Source organism: Notolabrus celidotus, chromosome 5 (genome assembly GCF_009762535.1).
Source record: "Notolabrus celidotus isolate fNotCel1 chromosome 5, fNotCel1.pri, whole genome shotgun sequence".
In the NCBI taxonomy this organism is placed as follows: Eukaryota; Metazoa; Chordata; class Actinopteri; order Labriformes; family Labridae; genus Notolabrus; species Notolabrus celidotus.
In genome coordinates this window covers 13,037,569-13,057,805 of record NC_048276.1, presented here as the reverse complement: position 1 = coordinate 13,057,805, position 20,237 = coordinate 13,037,569, and the positions used below count along the sequence as shown (strand labels likewise).

General features: G+C 41.5%; 1 protein-coding gene across 7 annotated transcripts in view; it reads left to right on the top strand.

Annotated features, from left to right (window-relative positions):
* The window catches only part of zmp:0000001168 (signal-induced proliferation-associated protein 1), a 49,802-nt gene continuing 29,565 nt past the window's right edge, over positions 1-20,237 (top strand). For 5 of the 7 annotated variants that reach the window (XM_034683217.1, XM_034683222.1, XM_034683224.1 and 2 more), the window contains exon 1: positions 4,303-4,873. The gene's annotated coding sequence lies outside the window, so the exon portion shown is untranslated. Of the gene's footprint in view, positions 302-508; positions 647-3,473; positions 3,711-4,302; positions 4,874-19,507; positions 19,597-20,237 lie in introns of those variants that run through there. The other 2 variants (XM_034683219.1, XM_034683221.1) reach the window with 2 other exon arrangements.

The following is a 20,237-nucleotide window of genomic DNA, read 5'->3' as shown; positions in this document are numbered from 1 at the left end:
GTAAGAGGAAACTCTTCTCTGGTTCAGCAAGGCCAGATATCAGGAATCCTACAGTTGTAGCTCCTGTCCCAAAGAGCTTTCTTGTGAAGCTCCTCCAGGGGTCTTGAATGGACTTTTCTGAACCATCATCTTAATGCTGTGGTCATTCCTGTTAGTAGTGCACCTGTTCCTTGTCAGTCAACTTCCTATTAATATGCTTTGGTACAGTAATCTGTGAACAGCAATCCTTTGCAGCAACGATCATCTATGGTTTACGCTCCTCGAGGACGATATCAGTGATCATAATTTGGACAACTATCAGGTCAGCAGTCTTCCTCATGGTTGTGGTTGAGTGTACTGAAGTAGACCAAGACAAACATTGTATTAATAGAATAGAATAGAATAGAATGTACTTTATTAATCCCAGAAGGGAAATTCTGGTGTCTGTCATCTCATCTCCCATTGGCTAGAGAGTTATGAAGCCTAATGGCTGCAGGGATGAATGATTTTCTGTATCTCTGTCCTGCAGCGCAGAGAGATGAACCGTCCACTGCTGCTGTTTCTCTGGTCCACAAAGAAGTTATGAAGTGGATGATCTGTGTAAATTAGAATGGCCTCTAGCTTCTTCTGTGTACATCTCTCCACCACAGATGCACACAGTAATTAAGTAAGTAATTAAGTTATTAATATGTTGTTTTTTTTTACAATACTGTAGTGGTATCCCCAAAATCAAATATTCTTATATTTTGAGATTTTTTTTAAACTTGTTTTAGTCTATGGTTTGAGCTGTGGGACATAATTCTAATCAAAGTAGTAGTTATATTGCAGAGGTCTTTCTAAGTCCTGTATAAAGTCTGGAAAACGGATACCTGTGCAGAATGAAACACATAAAACTACAGTATGTTGTTAATATCTTGAAGAAGCTCAGCAGATAACAGAAAGCTTGTGTAATGGCCACCAGGGGGCAATATTACAAGTGTCACACATAGGTGTCCCAGCCTGTATGCAACTTGTATTACCGAAGTTCTAACCGGGTCCAATGATAATCAGCTGAGATGCTAGTTAGGCGATGGATTTGTAACCAGTCCAATACAACAAATAGACACCTGCAGTGGATACAATGACGCTGTTCAAGCCCGAGGTAAATAACTAACATATGATTTCTAACTTAATAAGGACAATTTACAAGCTATTTAATTGTTAAAGGGAGCTAATTGACGTTCCCTCTAAGACTATAGCTGCTAATTACTTCTGAGCCACACACCTGGACAGAAACAGGTAGGCACACAGTAAACCACACAGCACAGGTATTTTACAGAACTTCTGGTGCTGTGTTGCTCTTTTACTTCAGGTGTAGGGTTGCACAGGGGTGGAAAATTTCGGGAAAGTTTCCGGTAAATTTCCATGGAATTTTGGAAATATTCCAAATTGGAAATAATGGGAATTAACTGGGAATTGATGGTGTTTTAATGGAATGGTATCATGTTTTCTTATAAGCAGACATCCATCCAAAATAATACAATTAAGACAGATTTATTTGTAAGTAGAACTTTATCAAGTGTTAAATATTTTTTTAAACAAGTGATTATTTCATTGAAGAACAAAAACATGAATGTTGAGTTGAATATTACTCATCCCCCCGACCCAACCCATTCAAAAATTAACAAAAATGCAATCCCAACAAAGTCCCATTCAAAATGTGAAATGAAAAGAGCCCCCCTCCCTCTAACAAAGTCCCATTCAACATGCAAATACAAAGTGCATGTAGGGGGTGTGGTCTCAATAGCCCTGCAGTAAGCAGTGTGCTATGTGCATGTGATTGAGGTATAGCATATTCAAGCATATACTTACATGAAATCTGGTTGTTTTAGTCAGGATTATGCTAAAATACATTTTCCCCAACTATATTTAAGTTCCCTGTTAAGAGCCAACCATCAATTTAGTCAATTCCTGTTTTATTCCCATTAATTCCCATGGAAAGTTTCCAAATTTGAAAATTCCCAGAATTTTGCAACCCTATGCAGGTGTAACTACTTATTCCAAACTCCTAACCCAAATTCCATCTGAAATGACAGTGAATCTACAGGTTGACATTATCTTCAAGTTATTTTTTGTTTGTTTGACAGTTCTTACTCACCGCAGCTACACAGCATCACACTCATTTTCTGTGCACCTGGCGGAGTCTCGCATCAGCCCCCACGAGGACACTGAGGACTTCACACTAATCTAAAATCCTCTCCACAGCAGTCTTTTGGGAAGTCTTGCTGACAGTCGGTACAGTTCCTCATCTTGATTCATCGTGGTGGCACATTTTGTGTTATCAAAATCTCTGACATCCAAGTTTATTTTATATTTCCTGCTTCAGGTTTTTGCTCTGATAAATTATTACAATGAAGTGTGTCACATGTGCACCAAAATCATTCTTAGCATTTGTTTGAGTTATTCCAGAAGCAACAATCTCCTATCTTTATTCTTTGTTATTGTAATCCATTGCTGGTGATCTTTGTCTCATAAGGTTATAGGTTCAAAAACACATTTTGTTTTGGACTGTTATTTGAACACAATCAATCTGCATGTTTCACTTTTGGCTCTGGCAGAATGTGAACCCAGATTAAGCAGTTTTCCAGAGAAACAATCAGAAAATAATGTTGACAATTATTTATAATGGGTACTCACTGCCTTAATGTACGCTGCTGCTGGATTTTAGCCATCTTACAGATCATTTGCTCAGATTGTTGAAAGCCATCCATTAATAGCTTTCACTTTGGAGGAAAGAATATAAACTGTGGTATGAATCATTGATGGGGACTCCAGCATTCTGATTGTAATTTACTTGGTTTGAATTTTAAGAATGAAACTTGTTTTTTTATTGTGCTAATGGCTCAGGAGGATCATGTTTTCTTTTTGCAGTTTTCCAGATTGTTTGCACATAAGATGTAACATAAGAGGGATACATGTTTCTCTGCAGAGCTGGAACTGTGGCGAGAGTCATAGTAGGGTATTTCCACATGGTGTCACTGCAGCACTGATACTCTATGGGCCCCATTAACAAAATGACCTCTGGTATGACAAGCTGTTTAAAAAAGACTCAGACCATCACAAATCATTCTCCATGGAAACTACTGTTTACACACCTTAAATGCCACTAAGTGCAGCTTATGGAACAGAATCAGACTGACTATGACCTGGGGCATTTGACAAGTCGGACTATCCATCTTTATATTTATCTATTTCTTATTTAGCTCTTGTGCATGAGTTATGACCTAATACAGAAATGTTCATGCTGATATTTTACTTTATTTGAACCTCAAACTCTGATTTGTGTGTGTGTGGGGGGGGGGGGGATCTGAACCAATAAGACTTTTATGCTTATGTTACAGATAATGACGCTGAACAACACCTCATCATTGATCATTCAAGTGTCGAATGCTTGTTTTTTTAGACAACTCTGTTCCAACTGGTGCCTCTGTTTTTATTCTCCTTATCTCCAAAAGACACACACCAGCTCCACCACCAGCAACGCAGGCTGCTTCTCCTCCCCTACCCCCACCCAACCAAACCCTAGACAAGACCAGAGCCATTGACCTGCTAACACGCAGCCATATGGTCCGGCCGGGACGAGACTCCATACAGTAATTAGGGGGATGGTGCCGGACTCTTGGCTTTGCTGCAGCAGCAGGTTAAAAAGCACAATTCTTCTGATCATCATGAGGTCCTGAAAAAACTCCCAGGTATGTTTCCTTTATAGACAAAAAAATAGCAGCTTTGTTGTTACACTGCTGCGCTCTCATTGTTCTGATTGTTTGTTATGGTCTCAAGCCACCCTAGCTATGTTTGGGGAGTACACAGAGGTCTCTACAAATAAACACTCACACACAACTGCACACACACACACACACACACACACACACACACACACACACACACACACACACACACACACACACACACACACACATACACACACACACTGTGACATTTTCACCTTTGCCCCTGAGTCTGCTCTGAAGCCTTTATCTCGCCCATGCAGAAATGTCACAAGAATAAGACTTAAATGAAATCTGTTTGATAGCATGAGTGCGTCTTCCTGTATTCCTATCAGTGAAAGAATAATGCAGAAATTGTGTGTGTGAGTGTGTGTGTGAGTGTGCGTGTGTGTGTGTTGTAGGGGGGTTGACTATCTTGATACAGCATTGCATCAGCATCTAATCTGCCACATTCTTAGATGTGCGTGTCATGTTATTATTCAAGGAGCTTTAGGATGCTTGATTCAGCACAAATTTAAAATTCACAGTCCTGCAACTGAAGCATTTTGTAGTTCAGTTGAAGACACAGGGAGCTCTCCTCTTGGCCGCTGCTGTCCGTCGCTGCCTCAGCCTTGCTCTGACAAGGAGATTGGGGAGGGGGGGCTGGGTAAAGCCGTGTGTGCAAGAGAGACAGAGAGAGAGAGAGAGGAGAAAGAGGGGGGCTGGCTTTAGTGTGATGTGAATGGAATAGACTCAGAGAGAGAGAGAGAGAGAGAGAGAGAGAGAGAGAGAGGGAGGAGGACGGCACAAATCAACCTGCCTCTTGACTTTAACAACAGAATAAGAGAAGCCGGTTGAGACGCCACAGAGATCGAGGAAGTGTGTATTTGTGTGTTCTGTGTGTGATCTCTTGTCGCTTGATTTTTATTTTTGGAGAGAGGAAGAGAAAGAGAGAGAGAGAGAGAGAGAGAGAGAGAGAGAAGAGATCGGCAGACAGGAGGAGGAACTGAAGCAGGAGGAGGAGGAGAACGAGCTTCACCGTGGAGATAGATAGCAGAAAAATGCTGTCATGGGGAGAGCAGGGGAGGGAGTCGGCAGTGAGGAACAGGATGAAACAAGGCAGGGTTGAGCGGAGCTGAAATGTGGAGGTAAGCCTTTTTTTTTCTCTCTGACTGTGTTCACATTACGGAGAATTCACATTCCAGCCTCCCTGTGTCCTCTTTCTGATGATAATGAATTCAGATGGATGGATGTGCACACCGTGAACACCACATACCTCTGTACAGGCATGCTCAATCCAGCCAGAGACAATGTGTGAGAGCGGCAGAGGAGATGAAATAACGGCTGTGCGTTATGATATCACCATCGTTTCTCCTCCTCTGCCCATTGTGTTGATGTCAGCTCCTGAAAATGGATTTTACACACTCCACTTAAGTGCCTTGAACATACCATTTACATTATAGGTTTGAATCCAGCTCTCAACCTTTGTCGCATTTCATCCCCGGCCTCCCCCCTCCTCCCTCACCTCCTCCTCCTCCTCTCTCGACTCTAACCCCCATCATCTTTTCTGTCTCCCTCCATTGTGTTGCACTCCTCCAGCCCAGGCAGGCAGGAGATTGTCTCAAAAACAGTGTTTTGACATTGCCCAGAAGAAGCCCCTGCGTAAAAAAAACCCTTGCCTGTGCCTGTGCCTGTGCTGTGAGGGAGCGCTCGTAGCTGCAGGACACAGAGAGAGATGAGGGCAAGGTGGAGGGAGGAGGGGAGGGGATGGAGGGACACTGAGAGAATGGAAGAGAGAGAGAAGATGCATGAACAAAAAAAAGAGCTGGATTTTTTTTCTAGATTTTTCATTATATCCGTAAGACAAGAAAAAGGGCATCAGTGTGCAGCATGCAAGGAGGTTGGTGTTGACGGGGAGCATTGTGACAGTGCTGCATGTGAGGATGAGCACAAACAATGATGGAATGGAGAAGCACCACCGGAATTGGGGTGTTGTTTTCAAGGTGGCAGAGAAAATGAGGGATGCGGGGAGTCAGACCCCCCTCTCCCTCCCCCCCTCCCTCCTCTCCCTCCCTCCTCTCCATCCTCACCCTCCTCCTGCACCCTCTAATTTAGGACAGGGCTGATGTGTGTTTACGAGGCATTAGGGTTTCAGGGGATGGGATGGATAGACTGCTGAAGGGAAAGAAAGGCACTGAAGGAGAGCTGCTGGGGGGGTGTGGGGGGATGGTGGTGGTGGTGGTGGTGGGGAGGGGGGGGCAAGCAGCAGCGGCTTACATAAGCCAGTGCACTCAAAGGACGGGCCATTTAATTTACATTGAGCCGCGCGGCTCCTCGTGCAGTGTGGTGCTCACTGTGGTTGACGTGAGCATTTTAAACAATATAAATGCAGTCAGAGCTGACGTGATGGAGGGAAGGATGTGTGTGAGGGCTGACTGTGACCTGCTGGCTTTGTATTGGTGTGTTTGTGTTCCTGGGGAGGCTGGCAGGAGGGTGGGAGGTTTTTCATTAGGGTTCACTCGGAATGCAGGTGTAAAAAGGTGCAAATGAAAATACACATAATCTACAGCTAATGTCTGTGCTAAATGATAGGTATGTCTGCATGGAGTGCAATGACATAACTGTGCTAACAGCATGCAGCCAATTCATTCAACTCATCTGCTGTAGACTAGTTCTGCCTCAAACCCCTGCACTGCTACATTAACAGCATGTATTTCATCAAATCCATGGTCAAATATAATACTAGAATTATTCAAAATGTGCTGCTTTTTTAAAAAGAAAATTAATACAGCAGGTGCAAAGAACTTGATTTAAAAGCACACTATGAACATAATAACTGAAGCCGTTGAGTCATTTTTGTCCACAGAAAATTAACGATTATTTTTGCCTTCTTATCTTTTTTTAAAGAGACTTGAATTTCTATCATTAAAGTAGTTTAACAATTTGCACCCCAATTGTTTTCCCATTATTGAATCAGCTCAATTACACGTATGACAATCACATGTCTGTGTGGCCACAGTGAGGAGTAGAAGCTTTCTATGAGAGTGTTGACAGCAGATAAGAGATGTTTGGATTAGGGTTCTCACAACATTTCAATCCAGAGTTCCCAGTGTCGATTAATCGAGTGTTTATTTAAAGATTAGCTGTTAGGCTGTTAACGATTGTAGTTTCACTGAATTCAAGCTGATATAGTCATGAAGCTTGTTTTTATGAACAAGAGTGCACCAACACTGTTAAAGAAAATGTTCTCAAAAGTGTGTATTATCAGTCAGAATGCCGTCCTTACAAATAAGAGTGGGGAAGATAAATCAATTTAAACTGATGTATTCAAAGGTAAGGTGGACAGTCTTGTTTGATTTGTCTTTAAAGGCGCTGCTCTGTCATTAGGAGTATTTTGAATTTAGTGTTGTTTCACTTTTACCGCACAGGTTCCCATTGAAAAATAATCCAATTGATAGATTGAAACAGAACATCAGTGATCAAAAGATTGTTGTTGACAACGGCGCATCAGGGATTCGAGTCCAGGTTGGAGTTGATGATACATCTGACACTCCTCAAACTTGATGATTAGTCCTCATGGAGTTTCTGACTGAAGTGTTGGGGCTCGCTCTGTTGTTCTTCAGCCCAGCAGCAGCAGTTACCCGACATGTTTAATCTGTGTCGCTATACTTTTTTTTGTTGTCTTAACAGAAATGTCCAAATGACCAAAAACTAGCCAGTATCCCATTAGGGCTTTGTTTTTTTAAGTGTGATAATACGCAACCCGGGGTTGTGTTTTCCTCTGAGAGGCCTGTGTGTTGTGTGGGACTCGTACTATTCCAGGTTGAGTAGGAGGGGGAGCAGAGTCAGAGGAGACTCTTGAATCGATCGGCCTACTTTTATTTCCTCCACCAAACAAGCACCAGGAGAGCCTGCCTGTGTACGTGTGTGCCATGTTCAGCTCTCATTGTGAAGCAGGGAGGTAATGCCATTAAAAATAATCCTTAATGCTCTCTCGCTCTTTGTTTATGCCGACTCTAACCCCTGACGTCAGAAACCACTGTCATTATTACCGTGGCATACCAAGATCCGAAGAGAGCTCTGTTCTTACCATTTGCCCTTTGAAATTCAAGGCTTGTGTGCTTGAATGATGGAGATGACAGTTTGTTAGCAGCATCACACGGTTATGCAGCGAGGTTGAGTCACTTTCAGGGCTGTTAGATCAGACTGATGTCTCCTGATGCTATTTGTCTGCAAGGATTTTTAACTTTGGATCACATCATTTATCCAGCATCTCTCAAAAGGATTCAGCTGTAGCAAAAAAGCTTCACATTCTGCAGTCTTTGACAAAATGAGGAAGATGCAGGCTGCCAAATAGTTATTTCTGAAGGGACATTCAGTCCACAGCATACAAAACAGCCAGTGTGTGTTTATCTGAACCAGAAGTAGCCAGAATGTAGCACAGACATAAGCAAAGTGACTCTGATCTATTTCTCTTCTCAGTCATTGAGATTTAGATAAACATGTTGGAGGGTTACCAGGCAGATTTAGTCCTGGTCTGACTCAGCATCCTATCACTCCTCTCATTTGGAGCCATTTTGCATGGCTACACCCCGGCAGGCTCCCCGTGGGGGCTCAGTGAGGGAGGCAGTTGGGCAGGCGGAGTCTTGTCCTCGTCGGATGGCATGATGCTGGCAGAGTAAGCCTCTGGGTGGATCCTCTTAGTGTGTGCTCCGAGTCGTCACCTGTCCCCCGTTGGCTACTTGTCCTAATGGAAGATCAGGCCTTGTTGGTTTTATCTGAGGCTGTTTCTGTCCAGGAGCACTGATAAGAAGAAAGAATGACTCACTGAGTTCCAGAATTGGTATTTCAACACATTTGAGATAAATAAGAAAAATTAATTTTCAATGAGATTTGAATATTGTGGGCGTCAAATCTCTGTAGAGTTCCTGTTGTCTTCTTTTAATGTATCATTTATAGCTTCAGCTTAAAAATACGTCCCTGAACAGTTTTAAACCCCCTCTGTTAGCACAACACAATAATGTTAGATGTTTAATATGACACAAAGGAATAATAGTCATTAATATCCCTGTAAAAAAAAAAATCCATTAGCTGTTTGAGACTCAAGTCAAGGATGAAAAAAGAAATAGGTGCTTCTAGCTTCAAGAACAAAACAATTATTGATGCATGAAGTTTTAAACTCATTTAAATAGATGATGGGTTTTTGTAATTACTCTGTTTTGTATGGAGTGTGAGCACATGATAATAAGAAATTGACCAAGGATTTCAAACATCAAAACACTGATGTAATAGTCCTAAAGTACGTGGAAGCAGCAGAATACTCACATTTCTATCCGTTCTGTACAGCACACACGTATAAAATAAAGCAAGGATTACATTGTAAAATGAAGCCCATCTGAGCTTTTTGTTCCTCTCAGCTATGTCATACATACATTAAACCATTAAGCGGTGCAGTGGCTCCTTCTCATTGTTCACATTGCCATTACAGGAGAAGTGCACTCAAGGGTATTTCAGAGCCACTGAAAGCAGACCAGAAGAGACCATTCATGATCACGCCATGTCACTTCATCACCAAACACTGCAGATAGAGATCAAAGGGGCAGAAAACATCCCACACTGGGAGGATATTCCAAAACCCTCATTGAGACTGTGGTAATAATGTGTAATAATTAGTGATTATGAGCTTATTTATTTTCATCAAAGACCCTTTTTTGTTTTTTCATAGATGTGAGCAGGAAGTTGCGACCTCAATGGTTTCATTTTACATGCTGGGGAGCAAAAATAGAGAAGTGAGAGAGCAGGTTGAGCAGATACTTTCAGTGCTGCTTTGTCCATTCGCACAGGACCAGACAGAAAGTACTCTCAGAAAACAACTGAGAAATGTGACCTCAGAGGAAAAGGTGAAAGAAGGGGAACGGGTAGTCTCATGTTCTCATGAAAACTAAGTTTGTACACACATCTTTTAATCGGGGTGGTTTTAATTCATGTGACACAAATACACGCCTTGCCTTGTCACAGCAGTTACATGTCAATTTTCTACGTTAGTGAAGAAAAGTCAACTCTCAAAATAATAATGTTGGCTGCAGGCACTCGTTGATAAACTCAGCGGATGAGCAGGTTCCGTCTGTAACGACTCGGTGAATCATTTCATGCAAGCGTTAACGTACACTCGTAATTCACACGATGCACAGCAGCCTGCATGTGACGCACTGAGTGTCTTCATTCACAAGTGGAAAAGCCACAAATGTACCAAACCAGTTCCTCCGTATGACTTTTTAGCCTGCACAGACAGCTTCAGAGAGAACAGTGCATATGAGCTGCTATCTGCATCACCACAGTTATCAAATTGGTGCACGATCTGCTCATTTTTATGTAGGTCAGAAGTTACAGAGCCGCTGGTGTTAATGACACAAGGCCACCAGGCAGCAGAGAGGCTGCTCACTACAGCAAGTGCATGTAGAAAATACTCAGTTAGTAGGATTTTTTTCCTACTTCAAATGATTTTTTCCTCTCCTGACCTTTTATTATTCATAACAAGCTGCAGCCCTTTCTGGGTTAAGGTGCAACTTTTTATGCAAATGAGGGAGTTTTTGAGGGACTAGCGTCTGTGGATTCAACACTACATCTCTCCTCTAACTTCATTCATACATTAATGCAAGAGGGCGTTATGTTGAGCAGAAATGTTAAAGTACCAGAATGTGTAGTTATCATATGATATAAGTATCAAACACTGTATCTAATGCCTCTTTTGATAATAAGACAAAAGGAAAAAAAGCTGTCAGGGGTAAAATATGTTTCATTTCTTAAATGCCAACCTGCACGCTGTGCTGAAAAAGTCACTGAACACAACACATTTGTAATCATGTTAAAATTAAAGGCATGAGGAGTTGCACTTTCAAAAAAAGGAAGCAATGTGTCCACCATGCTAAAGAACGTCACATCCTCAAAACAGAAATAAGATTTAGGTTCTCCGATTCAATTTAGCTGTTAATAACACCCCTCCCTCTACTCACTCGACCACAGCTGCCCTCACAAATGCTAAAGCACAGAATGATGATCTGTTTTTTTTTTTATCAACTTTAGTTCTTTCAATATTACTGGAAGTGAAATATGTGGATACTGCATCATTTGAAGTACATTGTAGAGTAGTGACACCTCTGATAGCCCCTGCTGTGGAGTTCCTCCTGTTGCATACAACATAGTGAAAGCAGTATAACAGTATTTGTATATTTAAGCCTGAAACAAAAAAAGGAAATGGATTAGTAATAGAATGATAGGACGGGGAAATAATTAAAAATAAATAGGCCACGGAAAAAAAATACTCATCCGTCTCCACATTCAGACTGATGAACTGAAGGGAGACGATGCCTCCACTCTGAGAGTCAACAAGAAGCTGGAGTCTATTTCTCCAATAATGATAGCAATTTGTTTCCACTATGATCATAATGGACCCAGGCTCAAACAGTCTGGCCTTTCCCCACACTGCAGCACCCTGCAGTCATAAGCAACACTTATTTAGAGTAAGTGCAAACAGCTTTTGGAGATTTGCCCCCATAAAAAAAGTGATTTTCAGCTGATAAACAGGGACGAGTGTGAGGGCTGCAAGAGCTGCAGCCATTTCATGAGCACTCAGCTGCGTTTCAGTGGACAATAGGACTAGTGAGGAAGAGCAGGCGATCAGTGTATCTTTCTCTAAAAGTAGAAAAGGTAGGGTATCAGATATGAAAGTGATAGTAGGCAATATTTCCCTCCCTTTTCAGAGCAGCTCACACTTTGACAGAGGGGTAAACGTGAACTGTATCTAAACATAATAGACGCAGTCATGAAGCTGAGGGTCAGTTCCTTTCTCTGTCACACACACACACACACTCACTCACACACACACACACACGCACACACAGGGCGCTCACAGAGGGACAGCTGCTCTTCCTGTCACATCTATGAGGCTTTTATAGAGTCAGCAAAGACACACATGCACTCTCACATTGAGGCCTTGAATCTCCCTACTTGTCCCTTCAGTCACTCGTGCACACACACACACACAGAAACACAGGGCCTGCCACAAGGTGTATTTTCACACACACAGGAAGTGGCAGTGCTCTGCTAGCACACAGTGTCGATGTCATGGTGAATAACATGTCAAACAATAGCCAAAAGAGTTTGCTACTTTCTTTTCACTCCCACAGAACCGCACGTAGATTGTGTTGGAAACAATAGTGCTTACGTTTAAGAGTGCATCAGTTTAAGGTTGAGCTATTTTTTACAAGAGGAAGTCAGGTTTTAATATGGACAATACTATAGATGGAGCTTTTCTGAGTGCACTTCCTCTTTTGTATTTGCAGAAGGGGGAGGTTCTAGATAATGCTTCCGTAAAAAGTCAAACAAAAGTACAATAAAGCGTCTACATGCACTTAATTGTGTCACATATTACTCTGTGACAAGAACATATAAGCAGTTTGTGATCTTTGTAAAGCTTTTTCTTACACAGAGACAACATTCAAAAATGGCCCAAAATGAACTGAAACTGGTGCAGACACCAGGTCACATGACAGGTGACCTCAACCAAACTGGAAGACAAAGGACTGAGACACAGACTCAGATATAAATCATAACCAATCAGCTCGGGTCTGTCTGCGTGTGCATCCACGATGGTCTGAGAGTGGACAAGGGAGCAACAGACCAATGAATAATTAACATCACGGTAACCCTCGTCCCCTTTTCGCCTGACCTCATTAATAATTCATCAGGCAGAAGACTTATTTTCAATTTTTGAAGGACACATTTTGAGCGGGGCAGCTGTCCTTGAAATTAAAGGTGTTTGATAGTGTGAAGATGAAGCTTAATCCTGCTGCAGAGCTTGGAGGGAAGCTTAACCTCCACATGAAACCACTATAACAGAGCTATACAGCAGAGAGGATGCACACAAAGGCTGCATTTTACTGGATCTCACTGCTGATTGGTCCATTTCAGGAATGAGGCATTCAACATTTCCAGAGCTTGAAATATTTTCCACTTTAGACTTTTCAGAGCTAATCAAACCCCTTCTCTGGAGTTGGGAATTTAGGTCTTCATCACACTTTTTCTCTGACATGTTTGGTTGGAAAAACATGCCAAGCTAACCATAACAGATCTGATTGGCATTAACTGTGTAACATAACTGACAGGAGAGAAATAAGGGAAGAAAGGAGTACATTTTTTTACGTTCTGATGCTTCAATCATCATTCCGAAACAAAATGAGCATCAGTAACTTCTTTAAATGATGCAACTGCTCTTCTGTTATCTGTCAGCATCACCTTGAGGTCTTTTGAAAACATCATTAGCAAAAAAATCATGAAAGCAACACTAAATTTCATCTTAGTAGTGATGATTCATTTGTAATATTCAAGGCAAAACTGTGTGGGGAACTGCATGCATCACAGTGATATTGAGGATTATCAATCACAGAATCAAACCGGGCCTTGCCAAGAGTGCAGGTCTCTGTTGCTGCAATATAATACCTATAATATAAGATAAATACACTATCTCTTTTCCTTTCTCATTGACATTTATTCCCTTTTTAAAATTAAGCACCAGGTGTCAGGGATGCAGGCTTATGTGTCTTTTGGGACCAATAGCTTGGACTGACGTTTGCAAACCATTCCAATGAAAAAGAGAGATAAAACACTTCACAAAAAGAGAGAGAGAGAGAGAAAGAAAGAGAGAGAGAGAGAGAGAGTGCTGCAGTAGCATCCACTTAGCAGCCTCTGGACGCGGCCCAATTCACTGTCCGCAGTGTTGCTGAAAGTGGGCTGGGCTGGCAGGGGGAAGATCGAGGATACCTAGAGCAAGAGTTGGGCATTAAAACGAATCATTTTCTGAAACAGATCCAGACACATTAATACACATTTAGTTTCTTAAAAGCATAACAGGTCAGTGTCACATACTCTGCCGCAGAACAGGGAGGCAACCTGATCTCAGAAGTAACAGGATCAATAGGGAGAGTGAGACTGAGCCTGGCTTTAGAGTTCCCCAAATCAATCACTGTTAAGAGATGATTTAGAGTTTGTGGTTAAGAATTGGCAGGGCAGCTTTTAACTATACAGACAGACAGTGACACTGTAGCAGCAGCAGATCTTGAGACTGCAAAGCCGGACATATTTAAGACTATTTGGGGAGATACCTGAGCAATTTACCCACTCTGTTAAAGATGCAGTAACATGGATCTTGTTTGAATTTGTGCTGTATTGTTTGTTTCGCCATGTTGGAGTATCACATTTAAGTCGCATGTCTGAAACAACTAAAGACTGCTTATCTAACTAAGTGGTGGTGTGTAGTGTATTTCACCACTTCTGACCTCTATTGATGCGGAAAACGAACAAGCACAGCATAAAGTTGCAGGTCTGAGCAGTCAATGCAACTTGACGTGATGAATAAGTGTGCAGAAAGTGCAAACACTTGTATCATCTAATTGTTGCTAAGCTGTTTAGCTTAGCTCTGCAGTGTTTCTGAAGGAGAGACATGATTAAAATCTCAATAAACACATTTTAATGATAAAAACAAAGCTGAGGGGAAGTCGACCTCAGGACTCATTCACTCTGCAGTTTCTACCTAAGGTGTGGAAGCATGAAGTAGAAATGATGACGACACCCATCCTCTCAGGGTTCAGAAGTCAGTCATCTCTTCCTGTTTCACAGGATGCAGACTTGCATGACCAGCACACAAAATCAGTCAAGCAACCAAGACTTCCCCAAAATGCTGTTTGTTTGATATCTGTCCTCTGACTTCATTTTGTGTCCTGACAGCACTCACCAGAGGCTCATTAACCTTGTCCTGGATTTAACATGGAAGTGGGCCACATGTTTTGTTGTCAGTTTTAGCTAACATCTACCATGGGTAGCATTGGAACAAAAGAAAAGTGTTTTTGAAGCAACATAAGACAAAAAATACATAATCCCCATAAGCAGATAAAATAATGCTGCTGCACATTCTAATTTCACATTTCCTTTTTCGCTTTCATGTTTTTTTCAGTCTGGCCTGACACTGTCCTCACCTCTGATTGACACAGGAGCTCAGCACACAAAGAAATTGATTTTTCAGCGCTAAAATAAAGTCTAGTTTATCCACAGCATGTGAGCACAATACTGAAATCATTACTGTCCACTGGCTGCTAACAGAGTTTTAAGCTCTCAGATGCAGGATTAAACACTGCTGCCTACATGCATTATTGACGTTCTCAGGGAAGGGAGACCAGTGCTGGTTCCATGAGGGGATCTGTGGAGGAAAGCATCATTCGAGGGTTCTCAGTGATTGCTGCGCATTAAGAAGAAAAAGAAAACTGGAGAGCATGAGCTGTATGTCTGGGTCATTCTGCCAGGATTGATCCTGTGATAGCAGAGACAAAAAAAGACTGCATCGTTAAGATTAGTGCGTATTGCTACTGCACCCGTTGACACTGTCTACAAGTGATTGAGATTTCAGCTATTTTTATATATCTGTCGATCCAAATGAAAATATGTCTAAGTTTTACTCCATGACAGGGATTATGTGGTGAATCAGTTTCAGTCAGTGTTGATGAAAGCCAGAGCAATGACTAACTGAGGTTTTCTTTTATACCATTTTGACTCAGATGATATATGGAAATGTCAGCGAATTGTCGGCATATGACAACAACACAGAGATTTAAGTCCTGCCAAAAATACAGCAAATCACATTCTGTGCAGTGCACTACTCGAAGTTATTTAATATAAAGTGTTTAAGTGATTCCTGCTAACCAGGCCAGTGAAAGGTCAAGTTTCTGATGACCCGATGGTGGAGTTGTGGCTCAGGGGGCATCAAGGGTCATCGATGATTTCCATTAGATGCTGTCAGTGGATCTGAGCAAGTACAGGCCTCTGTGACTGTATGGAATATTTAGTAGCGGTTGATCTGTGCAACTGCTGCATGAAAATGAAGTCAAAAGCAGTACTCTGTGTATATGTGTTGGCACTCTGTACTTGCAAATGATGCACCTACGCGATAAAACGGTGTTTATCTTCAGTCACGAGGAGTTTTGACTTGTATTTAACTACAAAAATATACTGACAGTTGCAGGTTTTGTAGAGGTAACTATTAAATCAACATGATGAAAGTATCTAAAGACATACAGGCTGAACCTGCTGGGCTGATAAAATTCAAGATCGACAAGTAACGATCTAACTCTGGAAACTCTGAGATAAAGCATCCTCAGAGCTAAAGCCGTGTGTGTTTACAATCAGAGTACAGTCATGGCCAAAAGTTTTGAGAATGACACAAATATAAATTTTCACAAAGTCTGCTGTTTCAGTTTTTATAATGGCAATTTGCATATACTCCAGAATGTTATGAGGAGTGATCAGCTCAACTGCAATTAATTGCAAAGTCCCTCTTTGCCTTGAAAATGAACTTTATCACCAAAAACACATTTCCACTGCATTTCAGCCCTGCCACAAAAGGACCAGCTAACATCATTTCAATGACACACAGGTGTCACACACATTAACACAGGTGTGGATGTTGATGAGGACAAGGCTGGCGATCAATCTGTCATGATTGAGTGACTGGACACTTTAAAAGGAAGATGGTGCATGACACCATTGTTCCTCATCTGTTAGCCATGGTTACCTGCAAGGAAACACGTGCAGCCATCATTGCATTGCACAAAAAGGGCCTAACAGGGAAGTTTATAGCAGCGAGTAAGATTGCACCTCAGTCAACCGTCTATGGAAGTATCAAGAACTTCAAGGAGAGAGGTTCAATTGTTGCCAAACAGGCTCCAGGGCGCCCAAGAAAGTCCAGCAAGCGCCAGGACCGTCTCCTGAAGGTGTTACAGCTGCAGGATCGGGCCACCACCAGTGCAGAGCTTGCTCAGGAATGGCAGCAGGCAGGTGTGAGTGCATCTGCACGCACAGTGAGGCGAAGACTTTTGGAGGAAGGCCTGGTGTCAAGGAGGGCAGCAAAAACATCAGGGACAGACTGATATTCTGCAGAAGGTACAGGGACTGGACTGCTGAGGACTGGGGTAAAGTCATTTTCTCTGATGAATCCCCTTTCCGATTGTTTGGGGCATCTGGAGGAAGGCTTGTTCGGAGAAGACGAGGTGAGCGCTACCATCGGTCCTGTCTCTTGCCAACAGTGAAGCATACTGAGACCATTCATGTGTGGGGTTGCTTTTCGGTCAAGGGAGTGGGCTCTCTCACAATCTTGCCTAAAAACACAGCCATGAATAAAGAATGGTACCAGAACGTCCTCAGAGAGCAACTTCTCCCAACCATCCAAGGGCAGTTTGGTGATGAAGAATGCCTTTTCCAGCATGATGGAGCACCTTGCCATAAAGCAAAAGTCATAACAAAATGGCTCGGGGAACAAAACATTAAGATTTTGGGCCCTTTGGCCAGGAAACTGCCCAGATCTTAATCCCATTGAGAACTTGTGGTCAATCCTCAAGAGGCGGGTGGACAATCAAAAACCCACAAATTCTGACAAACTCCAAGCATTGATTATGCAAGAATGGACTGCCATCAGTCAGGATTTGGTCCAGAAGTTGATTGACAGCATGCCAGGGAGAATTGCAGAGGTCTTGAAAAAGAAGGGTCAACACTGCAAAATGGACTTATTGCATGAATTCTGTGTAATTCTCAATAAAAGCTTTTGATACTTATGAAATGCTTCTAATTGTATTTCATTATACCATAGAAACATCTGACAAAAACACCTAAAAACCCTGAAGCAGCAGACTTTGTGAAAATGTAATATTTGTGTCATTCTCAAAACTTTTGGCCATGACTGTACAATCAGCTTTATTGAAAGCTTCCGAAAAGAAAAAAAACTTCCCATCACTGTTTATTGTCTCTCTCCTTTATAATGTCTTCAAGTTCTTTTTTATAACCACTTAGCCTGCCCTGCCATTACAAAATCATCCTTTCATGATTATATTAGGGTTTTGTATTATTCTGACTGATGTAGCTCATAGGACTGTTCACTAAGAAACATTCTGGGAAAACATAAAGCTTGGTATTAATCATTTATGTGTTGTTGTGGGGAAGATTTTTTTTCTTGCATCAGATGTTAGCCTTGTTGTTGAAATGCCAGAGCCTCACTGCCTTTGTGTGTGTGGAGGATGTAAAATGACATTTAAATTGTAAGGTTAATGCACACAGCTGGAAATCTACTGAAAATACACTGAGTTCCTAAATGAAGTGAGCAGACAGCTGAGGGGGTAGTGACAACTTTAGTTCCTCTTTTTTCTTCTATGCAAGGTACATCACACATCACTAAAGGTACATAGCTGTATCACAGACAAAGAGGGAGGTCACAATTAAGTTACACCTCCTGTCTAGTGAAGATTTGATTCAAGCCTTCACATATCACTCATGGTAAGAAAACTATTGACTTGCTTTTAAAACATAAGTACCTTTCCTTGTTGATGTACTTAAATCTGACTCAGAGGGAATGTATTACTGTATGTAGGCCTATTATTACCCACATGGTGATACTAAGAAGTCAAAGAAACACCAAAAGTTATTTTTGCATTAAACAGTTAACTTAACAAAAGGATATTTTTTATTGACAATGAGCTGTTGACACACCAGCTATGTAAAGCCACCTCTAGTATCACTTCTGTTAAACAATTCAAAGTGTGAAGAGGAGCTTAGATTTGCTTATCTTAGCTGAGTGCTTCAAGTAATGACGCAGTCAAGAATGCTTTTGTCACCAGGCACTTGATTGTGTGAAAATAAAGTAACCAAAGGCATAAAGTTACTCCTCTGCAAAGCGATTGTTGTACAGCTTTTTGTTCAGCTAAGAAGCAGCATTAGCTTGCAGAGATTTTTACTGGCTTACATTCTAAGATGAAACATGAGTTCCTGCCTTAATTTCTTTAAGGCTACAAGCAACCAGCTGAATTATCAGAATTGTGGTTTTGGTCATAACTTTATTTGCATCTTGCCTTTTTTTGCAACCACCCTATCTCATTTTGATCATTGTTGTACAATGTTTGTTAATGGCGGAGGTAGAGCTGGGTAATATGGCCTAAAAATAAAACCTCAGATTTTTTCATGACAAACTTCATTCTTGATTTCAAGAGCTTTGTCTTTGCTTTCAAAAAAAATAGAAGAAAAGAGGAAAAAGGGACTGATTCAAAACAAGTTTCTATACCCTAGGTCAGGGACGTCAAACTCATTTCAGTTAAGGGGTCACATACAGTCCGAGTTGACCACAAGTGGGCCGGACCAGTAAAATCATAACATAATGACCCTATAAATAATAACAACTCCAGATTTTTTCCTTTGTTTTGGCACAAAAAAGGTACAAGTACATTCTGTAAATGTTCACATTTAATGAACTATCTTTTTACATAATATCATAATAGCATACATATTTAGCTGTTGTATTTTTCGCAATGATGAGTCTCATATTGGGGCCAAATATGATATTCTTTAAGGACTGAAACCTGTTGCGACCACACCGAGCACACAGGTTTCCCAGTCCCCTGACTTAGTAGTGTTAGTAGGAAGGACTGTGTATGGTAAGCACAGGCACGATATGAGGCTCCTTCCGAAAATAGTGGATCCACCACTTTTACATATACGTAAGCTTTAGTGTTGGATCTTGAAGTGCTCTAAAAAGTCTATGAAATTCAACCAGATTATGCCAACTGCAAATATTATTTTTCCTCCTCATAGGTAAAACACAAATTTGAAATAGTAGTTACTTCTATTGAAAAAATTAAGTAAATGTCTTCTCTGCAATTTTTCACATTGCAAAGTCATCCCACGGGCCGGATTGGAACCTCTGGCAGGCCTGTTTTGCCCCACGGGCTGTATGTTTGACACCCCTTCCCTAAGTGATTGGCTCAATTCTTTGGACATCAGACAAGTAAGACCCTTCACAGAACCTAATCATTGTTGAGAAAAATGCACCGTCAAACTCATGTAAGGCGGCATGGTTCGACTTGACCACATGTCTACAGCGGTATAAAACAACATCCCTTGAACTCTAGTGATCTTTTCACATGTACAGCTGCACAGATGAGGCAGTGGAACTTCAGCGAAATACTAGCTGCTGGTTGGCCCATACCTGGGGTTGATAGTTTTCAGCATGGCGATAAACCCAAGCTTTTTCACTTGCCAGCATATCTTGAGCCATTTGCAGAGCAACTGTGACAGACTGTCCTGTGTTTGATGTATGTCCCTGCAGAGTTACCGTAGGCTTTCATAAAGTGGTTGTTGTTACTGTAATCTGGCTGGCTTTTCATGTGTGTGTTTGCAGTAAAGTTAAAGCAGTTGCTTTAAGTTCCACATTAATGTCCCATTTATTACTTCCTTATTTAGTCTATCCAGTTAGGCTAACACAGAATGCTCATTACCATAGCTCTCCACCGTGTCCTTTTCTTGTCATTTGAATGCAGTTGAGGAAATGAATATGCTAATGTTGAATGCTTTTAAAATGATGCATATTTTTAGTTCTGTTTAAGATGCTGAAACAAATTGGTCGTTCTGTTGCCTTTAGTTGCAACA